A 13,116-nucleotide genomic window follows, 5' to 3' on the forward strand; every position below is an offset into this window, starting at 1 on the left:
GGAGGCTTGCTTAGTCTTCTATATAACTAAGGTGCCTTCAAAAATTTGCAGGAATTGTTTTTGCTCTGACGTGGTTTGAAAGTAAATGGAAATTCACTATACACTGATGTTAAACTAACAGAAAGGAAAGCAGCAACGTCCAGGGAAAGAGTGTTGTAAGTGTTTGCAAAAGTCTTCAGTGTATGTGCAGAACAGTCACTGGTAGACTAAGGGTTAAAACAGAAACTGGTGTATAAAAATCACAGAGCCAGATGAGGAAGCATTTGAAAAATAGACACAAAAATAAAGCTTGCACCAGAGCTCAGACTGAATTAAAGCAGACTCACAGAACATCTGGTCTGGAGATGGTGTGCTAGCAGCTGAGTGGCAGCATGTCTCACAGCCTGACAGGCAGTCAGGAGCAGATATGTTTCAGGCTGGCTTGGAGGCTCTCCTGCTCAGCCTGGCTAGCTGGGGATACCTGCTCTGCCTGCAGCCTGCAGTGGGGCCGTGCTGCATGCCCAGGATCTCAGACAAGGCTGCCCACAAACAGGAGGCAGGAGAGGCTGTGACAAAGGCTGCAGGGAGGTAGGGAGTCAGGTCTGCAGCAGCAGAGCACACAAAGGTGTAGGGTAGGGGACATGGGGCAGGGAGGAGCAGAGAAGGAGGTGGGTAACACAGGAAACACAGGAGGTGTGCAAAGGAGCAGAAAAGTGAGGTCCGAAGCTGGTATGCAAAGTTTCTCCTGCCACTGAGCTGGGCAACCACAAGTAAACCAGAGCATTGTCCTAATTGCTTACACACCTCCAGGCCAAAAAAAGGAAGATGTGCCCACCCTTCACACTCAGGACAAGCTGCGCCACATCCCAAGAGAGGACAGCAGCTGTTTGGAGAAAATGGTCAACAGAACGGATTGATGAACAAGAGCACAGCCAGGGCCTGTGGCAAGGTTAATGGGGTGGTGAACTGCACAGAGTGTTTGCCAGGGAGGATTAGATCCCCCCAAATGATGGAGTCATAGTCAGCCATGCAGACCTGATTCTTCAGTGCTGAAGGCAGCAGTAACTTCACCACTGAGGCAGGGACAGTCCCGGCACCCAGCTCCACTTTCCTCAAGCCCAAGGAGCTGAGACAGCCAGCCACCCTTTCTCAAACTTACCCCGGATCAACAGGAAGCAAATTACTATTATTTACTTGTTTTCCTTTTTTCAACTACCAAGATTGCTGAAAAGACTTCCCTTTTGAAATGTCACAAATGTATAAGAAAGAAAAATGCATTTATTTCTTCTTTTTTTTTTTTTTTTTTCTCTGTTGCAGAGATCTGACTGTCCTGAATGTCAGTTCCAAAATCCTCAGTGGCTTATGAGAAATTGAGCTTGCTCTTCTCTGAGTGCCTTATAATGCTGAAAGGGGACAAGCTTACTTTGGACCATGGAAAAAAGGGAAAATAAACAGCAACATAAGTACAGACTGCATGAACTAATTTGTCAAATCACTTTATCCAATGTCCCAGCTTTATGCTGGACTTCTTCCATGTGGTCTTGCATTATTTCCCTTTCTTCTCACCTTGTAAAGGTTCCAGTCCTGCACAGATCTCCACGTATTTCTGTGAAATATGCAGCAACTGCTTTGGTCTGTCAATGTGATTTAAGTTGTAGTCTTCTTATGTTGGGGTTCTGCTGTTGCTAACGCTCCCATGCTTAACTACCTCACACTGCAGAGTTTAGCACATGTGCAAGAGTTGGCAAGACCAACTATTTGCTTGAGACACATTATATGAGAGCTATAAATATTTGAAACATGGCCAAGAACAAGTTTTGAAACTATAAAAGTAACATTGGGGGTGAAATGACAACTTTCATTGTCAAAAGGGAAGTGTTTTATTACAATTTACTGGATTTTTATTTCCTCCCTAAAAATTAGTGAAATATTGAAAGCAAAATATTGCAGAAAGTTTTCTTTAACATAGCTTCTACATTTTCCTGGAAACAATCATTGTCTTCTTTGTGTCAGACACTGAAAGAACCAAGATACAGCAGAACACTCAGAGAGTCTTAGCTATGCTTGAACATAATCTGGAAGTATTATGCTCGTGGATTAAAAGAGCATTATTTTTAAATGCTTCTGTTTCAGCCAGTGTACAAAAATATCAGGAAAATCAGAATGATCCTGGCAAATCAGCTTTGTGATGCCTTCTCCATTAAGGTTACTGTCTCAGTTTTTGAGACAAAACTTCAGGAGGAAACACTCTGGAATGAGTGTTCCTCCCCTTTTCCTCCATCAATGAGACAAAGGGGTCACAAGGAGTGAAAACGGGAAAAAGAAGCCAAACTATTTATTAACTCACAAACAAAACAGGGTAGAATAGGATAAAAAACCCCCTCAAAATACAACAAATTCCTGGAGAGGGAACAGACACATGGGCTTGGACCAGCCGGGGCCACCCTGTGGGCCCACCCCCGCAGGCTCCCCAGATGAGTGAGGAGGGAAGGGAGGCAGTGAGGCAAGGGAAGGGAAGGGAAAAAGAACAAGAAAAACCACCAGAACCTTTTTCCCGCTAGCTGGAACACAAAGGAAACCCCAAAAAGCAGCACAGCGCTCCCGGTGCAGCCCCTCCCGAGCCCCGCCGAGCCCCAGAGCCCCCGAGCCGTTGGGCTGAGCCGTTCAACCGCCCCGCACTCGGTCCTGTGGCTCCGGCCCCGCCCCCGGGTCCATCTTAAACCAACAGTGTCCTTGGGCATTGAGCAGATGGTTAAGGAATAAAATGGCTTCATAACATCAGCCCAGGACAGTTACTTATCCAAAATCATGCAAAAATTGATGCAACACAGAACATTCTCCAACTCATCCAACATCCCTGCTTGTCTAGATGCAGCAAATCACAGCTTCTGACAAAAAGGACATAATGGAACTCACAAAAGAGATTGTAGGAAGGAGTGATTCACAGAAAACATCATATGCAAATGACAGTAGAAGAGCAAACAAAGCGTCTAACACTATAGAAAGGGGAGGAAGGAAAATTATTGAAAGAAAGAAGCCCACAACTTAGCTGTAAATGCATGAAAGAAAACAAGAAGATGAGCCAGCAGCCAGTGAGGATTTGTTAGGGAGAAACCATACCAAACAACTCATTCATTTCAGGAAGACGATAGCATATTTTTCCTTTATGTTTAGGGAAAAGTATACACATCATATAATTTAATTATAACGCATTTTTTTGTGGGGTATCACAGGAAGACCACATGAACAAGCTAGGGGAGTGCAGAATGGATGAATGTATCACAGGAGAGTAATAAAGCTGGTAGGAAAGCTGTATTTGGAGAGAAAACATGAGTGTTTTTTGGACAAGTTACGCTGCGATTCTGGAGTTTTTCAAATGTTTGTCTCTGATGCAGTGATACTTAATATTTTCATCAATGACTACTAGGATGGAAAAAAAGAGGATGATTATTAAAAACTGGAGATGATAAAATCCAAACTAAGTGGGCCTGCAAGTGTGTCAGAAGACAGGATAAATCTGGAATGCCCTAGATGGGTGATGGAACTGGAGTTATAAAAAGAGACTGTAATTCAGTAGGGACAAGCAGAAAGTACATGGACAAGAATCATCACCATGAATAAACTCAGGCTCAAAAATAACGCTGTAGGTAGCATTTCTACCGAACAGGTCTGGGGATCTTAGTGCTCAACAAAAGTCAGTATTTTCATGCTATTTTGTAAAAGTATCAGAAGGTATAAATAGGAATAAGTGAAATAGACTTTGACCTCTATTCAGAATTCCATAAAGCTTCAGCTGAATATTAAAACATCTGTCCAGTTTTGGGCAGAACACCTCAAGAAACGCAGGGATCAATAAAAAGGAATGCAGTGGAGTTCATGAAAAAAATACAGAAAAGCACAGTCGCTGGCAGCAGATTGAATGAGTTCTGATCGTAGCAGAGAGCAAAGGCATGGCTGACTCTTCAAAGCCCCCAGCAAGGCAGAAAAGCAGCAACAGGCTTACATTATGACCAGAAATATTCAGGCTAGCTGTAATTTAGAAAACTTTTTAAAATTGAGAGTACTAAAATGACAGAATAGATTTCCTGGAGATGAGTTTTGTTGGAGGTCTTCAGGGACACATTAAAAAATACCTGTGATGAAGGAAAAAAATACCACTGGTCTTTCATTCAGGACAAGAAGCAGAATTCTTAAGGGGATATAGAGGCAATGATATTAATTCATTCTCTAAAGTGCCTTTATAAAGCTTATATAAAGAATTGAGTTTGAAATTGTTACTGGTGTTTTACTCCTGGAAGAGTGTTCCAAATGTCCATTCAGGAACTGGATCCTCATTCTAACTGGGACAGTGAAGTGAAATATTCCCTCGTGTATCAGAAACTCCAGACAAAGTCATAGAGTCTGGATGAGCTTGCAAGATCAGGTCACAACTGGCTCTGCTAATACTTACCAGAAACTGCTGTCTTTGTAAGAGCTTTTGTTGGAATTGCATATAAACAGATCTGTTACCTTGCTCAGTCCAAAATTATGACCTTGGCTGAAGTGATGTTTGCTTGAATCCATTACTGGAAAAGTACATTACAAGAAAAATTGCATGCTGCAACGGCTTGAAAGCAGAGAAGGAGCCAATATCAGAATCACTTTCCTATTCTGGAAATTCTGCCCCAAAAATGAGAGCTTTCAATCATGCGGCTAAAGTATTGAAACCCAAGAAAGACTGAGACAAGATCAGCAGAGCTGTATCAGAAAGGGCTTATAATGGAACAAATTCAGTACCAGACTTGATGTATTATGATTTAGTGACATGCCCTCTATACTGAGCTGCGGCCAGGAGTGACTGTCCTGAAGGAGGAACCCAAACACAGCACACTTAGCATTTCAATGGTGTGGGCCCAGAAGCTGGGCTAACCTCAAATAATCTAACTTGCAGAGGAGAGTGTGGATGGCAAGAGGTGGATCTGACTCTAGGCACTCTTCCCAGAGACTTGGTATAACTCTTCATGACCAAAGGAGTGCTGTGACAGATAACTGGCATGCAGATAGGCCATTTATGTGTAGGAGATGTGAAGCCATTTGCTGAATAATGTGTGAAATCATTGTAACTATTGGCTGAGTGGCACGTGATAGTGCAAAAAAGAAAATGTCTGAAAAAGCAAAAGAAAAGGATAATTGCAACAGCAGAAAGGATGAACTGAGGTGCTGAGTCACTGAAATAAGAAAGAGAAAACATTATTAAATCTCTCTCGCTGATTTGTAGGGCTTTTCCCTCATGGTACAGCCCCCAGTGTATTGCCAAAGCTTGTTTAAAATAATTCAGTAGCTTCTCATGGGATGCAATTCTGCTAACTAATCATTTGTATTTCTTTATTTCTTTCTGATTCTTCTACCCAAGACTTTACATCCTACTGCCTTAGCCCTTGGATGACCTGCATACAAATTCCTTTCCATAAATGAAACCTGCACCTTTCAAAAACCCCATGTGTTGTTGTCACATCAGCCTCCCATTTCATTCCGGGTTGGTCAAAGCTTCAATATAATGTTCATTTTTATTTCTGGCAATTTCCTTCCATAAATCAGTCCCTCCAGTGCCTTAAACACATCTGTTACTTTTCTCTGAACATCTTCCAACCTATCAATATCTTTCTGGAATAGAAGGACCTGGGATTATATCCAGTATTTTAGAATTGTTACTTCAGAAGGATTTTGCATTAAGTCCTGTAAGTAATTGCAAAAAATTTAAAAAAGCTACATTCCAGTAACCCTGAGCCATAAGATGTTGGTGGTCTCTTCTCTATGGCGTACATAACAACACTGTGTGCCTCACATGGGACATAGCTAGGGAAAAAAACCCTGATGCTCAAAGCAAACTGGACCTGCTTCATGGTCATCTGCAGCCTTTTTGACCTGTGAAAATTATAAACACTTCATTGATATTTTCTAGTCCAGTTTTTAAACCAGGTACTGAATAGATATGATGGTGAGATTCACTTCTGTGCAGATAATCTGCATAATGCTTAAATTTCATTTTGAGATCTGTTTTGAGGTGGAAGATGTTATGAGAATGAATTGCATGCTTTACACTGACAGTATGTTTACCCCTAATAGTTACAAAAGTTAGTCACCTCCGTGTGAGCAGACCACAGCATATATTAAAGTTGATGTTTTAAGTTCAATTTTATGGTTCTTTTCTTTCCTACTTTGTAGCATGTTTCCTTTGGGGTATGGTTTACATCAGGCACCAGGAAGGAGCAAGACAGGATGTTGTAATGGGAAGAGTATAACACAAGCATCGCTCAAGGCCCCTTCTTTTCTATATCACCTTGAACTCATCCTGACCTGATTCTGGGACCTGTGTTTGGCAGAGCACTTCTGTTTAGATGCTTCCTTTGGTTAGTCAGTTTCATCTGCCAGTGATTCTGCCTGAGTTTCTTATTGAACATAGGCAGATACAGAGCATCAGCATACAGAAGTTCTGCTTTTGGGTGCACAGACCATGCCATGACTTCAGCTAACACTGTTCCCTCCTTTCTCAACCTGACCAAGGATGAAGCAGTGCCCTACTCTGCACCCAATTCTAAAAGTAAGTGGCTGAAACTCCAGGAACACTGCCAAGGGTGTTATCTCCTTGTAGGATTTTACTTTCAAGGAAGCTGTGATCAAGCTACTTTTATACAGCTGCTTTGCATGTTGCTATTCCTTCCCGAAAGTCAAATTTTGAATTCCTGGAGAGAGGGAACTCCACATACCACCACATGAACATACACTATCAAATAAATGGTAATATTAAATGTGCCCATTCCCCTCTCTTGATGTTCTTTGTTCTTAGCATGCTGCTTGTAGTTTTTCCCTTTCTCCCTAGGAAAAAGAATTAGGGTAAGGCACAAGCCTAATAACTCTTTTATGATAAATGGCCGAGTCAAAACCAATGACAAAGCCTGGGGATGTGGAGAACTCTTGTATGGAACTGTAAGCACAGACCTTCTGCTGCCTAAGAATCTGCAAAGCAGATTTAGTTGCTTTAAGAAGACAGCTGGACTCTTATCACCTGCTGTGCTTGCGTTCTTCCCATCACTGTTGATATAACTTAGATTGGAATCTGAGTCTCTAATAAAACATTTGAGTGTTTTATTTTGCATTTTATTTTGCTGTGTTTTTTTAATGCACATCAAAGTCATTCATAATTCCCAGAATTTTCTACACTGGACTGTTTGGTTAAGCAAAGACTCCAATGATGGTGTGAATTATTTATTTATACTGTCTACTTTTAAGTTAGGGCCAACATTAATTTGGCTGGGTCACTGGCATTGTGGATTTAATTGCCATGTAAATATCTATGGAGTCTATGTCTTTAATTAGTGTGCTAAATTCTACACAATTTATGAATAAAATATACTCATTTTGACATTTTAAAACAGTTATTTTATTAATGAAGAATTTATCAGTGTTATGCCAATTCCCTTGCCTTTTGTTAATTATATGCCTCTCTTGCATTTTCTGGTACGTTAATTTTGTTTGGTATAAATATTTGTCCTCATTAAGATGAATACATTGTCAATGTTGACTCACTCTTTTCCTCCCAACAGATAACTTAAATGGGACTTCATTTTTTTCATCTTGTTACTCTTACTGATTTGTAAGAATCATCTAGCTTTGTTCCATAAAATCCTCTTCACCCAAGGAGTGGCCTAGCTTTCTCTATGTAGTATGTATTCCATGTTGAAAAGGATATTGGATAGGATTTAGCTAGCCATGTTTCTTACACGAGGGAATACGGAGAGAAGTTTTGTTAAGATACACTGTCCCTTCTGTGAACCTCTGCTGCTAGATTGATAATTCACACATGACGCGTGCTGAAAGGCTTGAAGTATGCAGATGTGGAACAAGGGACATGAACAGGAGAAGGCTGTGGTGCCAGAGTGCTTCTAGAGCAATGGCAAAGCCATAAACTATACAGGAATAGCTATGTCCCTCTGAAAAGCAAGTGCTTTTTTAACCTCACATTCCTGGCTACAGTACTTCTGACTCCCTTTCTCTGTTAAAGAATAGGAAAGCAAACAACAAAATAAAATTGACATACAGCCATGAGTCTCTTCTGTCACACAGCTTGCTTATTTTTACTTGCCCATGAACTGATATTATGCCAAGACCACCAGGGAGATACAAGGGACGTACTGATGGGGGAAGGAGAGAGCAGGGGCGGCAGGTGTGAAATGTTCAGAGAAGGCAACAGCAAGTCTGCCTCTGAAAAACGGGAGGGGTGGGAATGGCACCTACAAAGAGTTGTTTTAAGAACCAGTTTCACTTTAAAAACATTAAGTCCCCTGGTTTTATCAGGCATCTACAGAGCTGTTTGAGATGAAAGCTGATAATGGAGGCTGGGCTGAATGCTAAAGATAAATGCTTGTTGATGAGAAGGAGACAAAACATTGACCCCTGGCATGATTTGGGATAAAAGTTCAAGAAAATAGACAGGGCATCATAGAATAGAATCATAGAATCATTAAGGTTTGAAAAGACCTCCAAGATCATTGAGTCCAGCTTTTGACTGAACACTGTGTTGTCAACAAAACTGTAGCACTTTTTGCTCTTTTTCAGTCATTTCTCGAATGCTTCCATGGATGGTGACTCCATCACTTCTCTAGACAGTCTGTTTCAATGCTTGCCTTTCAGTGAAGAAATTCTTCCTGAAAGAAAGAAGCAAAGTACTTTTGAAAGCAAATTTAAAAGATAATAACTATGTAATGATTTACTCAATTAATGTAGCAAAAAGATGAAAAAGAACCATGCACTTGCATAATTTTTACAGACAACAGAAAACCCTGAAATTGTGCGACTTTTAAGATGCTCGGAAACACCGACAGTTGGGTGAGCACTTATAAAAAAATATTGCTTAAGTTCCAAATACTACATTGCAAAGGAGTCAGGCTCTTGTTGTATCAGGGGGTAGAAAAGCTGGCATGTGCATCAGCTCAATGCTGAACAAACAACAACTTAGAGGAGAACCTTTTTTCTATGAGCAAGTAACATATAAAACCCACATTAATAGTGACAATAAAAAGCAGATGTTCTGAGTTTATTACACTGCTTTGAATAGACTCTATCAAATATTAAGCCAAATTCAGCTGAGGTTACATGATCTTGTACCTCTTGGCCTCGTATAGCTGTTATGAAGGATTCAGTACTTCCACCACTCCTTGTCAGTACACGTAAGGTTTCTGTTTAATTATGCCTTTCCTGTTACAGCTTCTAACCTATGCTAGGTCACAGAAAAATGTCAGGAGAAGACAAATCAAAAGAAGCAGTCACAGCTGAGGGCCAGAACACAATAGCCACACTGCTAAGGATGCAAACAAGTCTGTGGATGCAAAACTTGACGAGGTTCCAGGGACACCTATGAGAAAAGCCACTGGTGATTAGATCTACTGGGAGTTACAGGCAAACAGCATCAGGGTCAGGAAATCCCCTGAGGCAAACATATTTGGAGGCCTGTACAATGCTCAGGGAGTATTATGCTTACTTGTCCAGAAGCAGGGAAGGGAGGAAGGAGTGGCCTGAGTCTGGCTCATGGAGGCTCTGCTCAGGCCAGAAGTGGTGTGCCGGACATGTACCACAGGAGCTACCAAGCCAACAGCCCAGCAGTTGTCCTGTGGGCTTCATGGCTCATGCACCACAGCACTTGCAGCAACTCTGTCACTTGGGTAAGTCAAGATAATGCACCCAGAAAATGGTAGCATCTCCCTGGAAGAGGGTGAGCCTCATCCTGAGGAAATGGTGTGGTGAAATGGAAATACATTGTGTTGGAAGAGAGGTATCACTTCTTGGAATGAGCTGTAAACTGTAAGGTACATCTGCCTGTGAGCAGTGTGGATGACGGTGTGGTTCAGATGGGAATGGCCCCCGGGCTGGAATGAGAGGCATCCCATAACACAGACTGGGCCTCCCATGTGTGATCACTGCCTATCCACAGCAGCAGCTCAACTTGGCAGGCTGGATGTGCATTCATTCCAGAGATGAGGAGCTCTTAATCCACAGTTGCACTGAAAGTCTGGAGACTGTGTAGCCATGGATATGTGTGTGTATGCATTCGCTTCGTGCTTCACTGATACAGTGGCCATTTTGACCTGGGGAAGTGCACATAAATATCACATCTTGGATCACCCTTTAAATCTGAAATTCAACATCCTCACAGACTCTGTACTACTGTCCAGATTATGTGAAAATATTTTTCAGCTCCTACATTTTTTTCCTCCCACGGATATGCTGTAAGTAAATAAAAATGGTCAGGTTTGCCTATCCACTGAGATGAGATGATATATCAAAAGACAGATGGAGAATCTGGGCCTGTACATGGATGTAGATTTTGACTGCTGTAAGTCACCTAGAAACATAAAGAACCTCTTCTGACTCTTGAAGTCTTTAGCACATGGATTACTTTCCACTGCAGACAAATTTCATGTCATCAGTTGCTTATTTCAGTTGCAGTAAAAATGAGGATTTGAAAATAGATTTAAAAGTAATCTGAGAATAATCCACTGAGCTCCTTGTTGAGCCATTTCCACCTGTTCATACTATTTGAATTTTGCCATTTTTGGACTGTGACTATTTGACTGTTCACATTTTCCTTTCCACTTTCATTGTATATTTTTATATTATGCTGCTAATTTAGCATGTTTTGTGGTGCTTGCAGGCTTCCTCTGAAATTATTTGATCACATACATTTGTGGAGTGCTTTAATGTCATCTGCTACTTACTTTTGTAGCATGCATTTTAGACAACACCGTGATTTGTTTGAACATTAATTTCTTTTGTGGATGGAAGCCAGCATACTGTTTTCACATAACAGATCTGCACTCAATTGTGTAACATTTGGATCAGGAACATTTAGGATTAAATATGTTTTCTAAATGTCTTGAGAAAGCTTTACTCAACATAAGCTCTGCCGCAGCATTCACACTTTTCAGATAACTGATCTCAATGCTCTGAACAGCAGGACTTTGAAGACTTCAGGTGACAGGATTAGTTAATCTTCCTTCTTTTCTGTCTTCCTTTTCATCTACTCTAATTTATTACATTTGAAAATTAAAACAAATTCTGCCAAGAGCAAGTTTGTTTGTGTGTTGCCCTGTGTTTGCACTGACATTTATATATTTGCATATGATTGCCGTTCCTTCTTACACTGAAATCCACTCTGCTTTATTGTGACACTACAGTTTAAGTAAGGGATATCCTACTGTGACTTCGGCACAATAAAGACTGATTGAAGTGTCAACGATTTCAGCTGTGTTTTGTACTGCAGAGTTATACATGCTTTACTCCATTTAAGCAAAACAATCCCTAGAAACAGAGATGACAGGATAAAGGTCAATAGCCAACAATGTGAGCTCTTTAGTGAAGTTTATTGCAATAGAAAAAAGTTACTGATTATATTTCTGTGCGTCTCTTTCATTTGTTTATTTTTTTAAATGAAGTGAATGATATCCTGGTACAAAGAAATTTCTTTAAAACATTGTATTCTGTTTCCCAAATGTTTCTGCAGTTGGTCATGAGACTTGATTTATGAGGACAGAGATGAACCACACACAGGTATACGGAGAAGGATGCTCTAGGAAATTATAAAAACCCACATTATAGGAAGTCCATTAGCTTTCACTTCCTAAATAATTAAACAGTACACTCATTCACCTTACCTCAAGAAGTGAAAATGGATCTTTTGCAAAGGGCATCCCCTTTTGCTGGACAAAATATGTTGTTTCTCCACACAAAAACAGAATACAGTTTGAAATGTGCAGCAGAAATTCTAAAGAAGCTGTAGAAATCAATCAAATATCGTTACAAATGCAGATTAATAACTAGAATTTTTCATTACACTGACAGTCAATATTTATGCAAGTCAACACAAAGTGATATCTCTATAGTTATTTATGGATCAACATCACTCATTAGACTTTATCAGATATTTTTCAATACAACATGTTTCCTTTAAAGAATAAAATGTCACTTGAAAGTAAAATGTTTGCAGAAATAGCTCAGATTCCCTGAGCTGATGAGTGATTAGAAAGCCAGTTATCTCAGGGCTATGCCAAATCACACCAAGCAACACCATTGCAAAGAAATGTCTTTGTACCAGGACATTTTACTTAGCTTAAAAAATAAATAAATGAAAGAGAAGCACAGAAATATAATCAGTAATTTTTCCAGTTGCAGTAAATTTCACTAAAGAGCTCACATCTTTGACCATTGACCTTTATCCTGTCATCTCAGTTTCTTGGGACTGTTTTCCTAAAATGGAACACAGCGTGTGTAACTTTGTAATACAAAACACAGCTGAAATCGTTGACACTTCAATCAGTCTTTACTCAGAAAGCTTTCAGGAACTCTGATTTTTTGACTTTGTGCAAGGAATTTGGGAAGCCTGAAAAACTGCAGTCATGTCTCAGATTTCCAGATCACTTTTCCACTTCACTTCCACTAAATTGTGGTGCTTTTCAGGCTGTTTTTTACTCTTTCAGCATGGCCAAGGTTACAACACAAGTAAAGAAGAGCTGATTATTCGTTTTCATAATTAACAATTCTGAGATGAGATATTTTGTGTTAGCTCTTCATTTAGCAGTTATAAATATTTTGATTTTCATTCCAAAATAAGAACAAACCTTTCACTCTTTCAGAACTTCCTACAGCATTGATTCAGAATTTTGAGCTGCTATAATCACAGTACTTTAGAGTTTCTAAGTCTCTAATATTTTTCTGGAAATGTTTGTAAAACATTTTAAATGTGCTTAATTATGCTGATTAGCCTGAAAATTTAGACCAAACCCACAAAGTTTTATATATTTTTAGGTGTCCAATAAGGACGCAAAAAGAGTAGGATGTGGTTTTGATGCCTGTACTGTGTAAAAAAATATTAGCAAGTAGTGAGTAATCAAAATCAGCTTGCACAGAATGATACTTCTTTGCATAAATTATTTTTAAATATGTATTATACTGGTGGAGTACGAGATATAAATTACAAGATATTGGGTCATTTCCTGCCTGGGTAACTGATAGAGACTACTAATCTGACCAGCTCTAGGAAAATCGATCAGCTACAAATTCTGATCTTTATGCATAGGACTACACATTCTGAGCATTTAAAGACAC

Source organism: Corvus cornix, chromosome 1 (assembly GCF_000738735.6).
Source record: "Corvus cornix cornix isolate S_Up_H32 chromosome 1, ASM73873v5, whole genome shotgun sequence".
NCBI lineage: Eukaryota > Metazoa > Chordata > Aves > Passeriformes > Corvidae > Corvus > Corvus cornix.